General features: G+C 44.7%; 1 pseudogene; it reads left to right on the plus strand.

Moving 5' to 3' along the window:
• Positions 1-626: 626 nt before the first annotated feature.
• Positions 627-1,399, plus strand: Gcm1-ps1 (glial cells missing transcription factor 1, pseudogene 1; annotated as a pseudogene).
• The last annotated feature ends 200 nt before the right edge of the window (positions 1,400-1,599 follow it).

Consider the following 1,599-nt stretch of genomic DNA (forward strand, 5'->3'; position numbering starts at 1 on the left):
AGTTACAGCTGACGTAGAGGTTTATGTCTGAACTTCTGTGTGACAAACTCAAAACATTCACAAACATATGACTAAAGACACTGCAAGGTGAGATACTGCATAATAGCTAAGTGATACTCATAAATTAATTTCCTTACATTGAAAAAGTAATACATTTAGAAAACTACAAAATAATGTTCAAAAACAGATTATTTGCAAAAGGAGAAAACCATGGATCAGTGAGATTTGACTGTTAATGAAACTGGTAACTGATACCATGGTAACAAGATTAATCAAAGAATCAATGAAGAGAGAAACAATTTAAGGACATAAAATGTAAAGACACACTTCTATTTAAGAAAGGGGGAATAGAAAGATGCATAACCTTAGAGAAAAAGGTATGAGGAAAGGGGAATGCTATAATTACATTACTGTACTGTCCCAGAATAAAAGATACATTAGGACTTGTATGACACCTGGACAAGAGGCTGAATGACAAGGAGGGACTCAGGCCTCAGGAGCACTGAAGATGGAAAGGCTTTGAAAAACAAGCCCTTCAGCTGCTATCGTGGACAGAGTTCTGAGACTGCAAGCTCTCGAGACATCTCTGACGATTTGAGAAGAGCCTGTGTTGAGCCGACCTCATCATGGAACTGGACAACTGTGATCCTGAAGACAAGAGATACTGAGCTGGGATATTAACGACATGAAGCTGCCTCAGAATGTGAAGAAGACTGACTGGTTCCAGGAGTGGCCAGACTCCTATGTGAAACACAGCTACAGCTCAGACGACAGGAGCGCACAGCACCATCTGAGCAGCTGGGCCATGCGCAACAGCAACAACCACAACTCCCAGATCCTCAAGAAGTCGTGCCTGGGGGTAGTGGTGTGCACCAGGAACTGTTCCACGGAGAAAGGCCGCAAGATTTATCTGAGACCCACCATCTGTGACAAAGCCAGGCAGAAGCAGCAGAGGAAAAGCTGTCCCAACTGCAATGGACCCCTGAAACTAATTCCCTGCAGAGGCCACGGCGGCTTCCCGATCACCAACTTCTAGAGGCATGACAGACGCTTCATCTTTTTCTAGTCCAAAGGAGAGCACGATCATCCCAGGCCGGAGACCAATCTAGAAACAGAGGCAAGAAGAGCAGTGAAGAAAGTGCACATGGCCTCTGCCTCCAGCTCCTTACGGATGAAGGGGAGACCAGAAATGAAGGGTCTTCCAGGTGAAATCCCGAGTCAGGGAAGTTTACCTTTAACTGGGTCATTCCAGGAAGGCGTCCAACTGCCCAGCGGTTATAGCACACCTTTAATAGCTAACGCTCCCCAGCAGAACTCCCTGAATGATTGCCTGTCCTTCCCCAAGAGTTATGACTTGGGGGGAACCACTGAGGAGACAAAGGCAGTTGGATCTTTGTGAGTTCAAGGCCAGCCCAGTCTACGTAGTGAGTTCCAGGAGAGCCAGGACTATGTAGAGAGACCCTGTCTCAACACCTCCTCCCACAAAAAGAAAAGAAAAAAACGAAAGAAGAGAAAGAAAGAAAAAGATGGGGAAAAAAACAAAAGAAAAAGAAAAAGAAAAAGTCTTTTTTAAAAAAGCACTTGGTTTTGGGGCAAACT

Source organism: Rattus norvegicus, chromosome 7, assembly GCF_036323735.1.
Source record: "Rattus norvegicus strain BN/NHsdMcwi chromosome 7, GRCr8, whole genome shotgun sequence".
Taxonomy (NCBI): domain Eukaryota; kingdom Metazoa; phylum Chordata; class Mammalia; order Rodentia; family Muridae; genus Rattus; species Rattus norvegicus.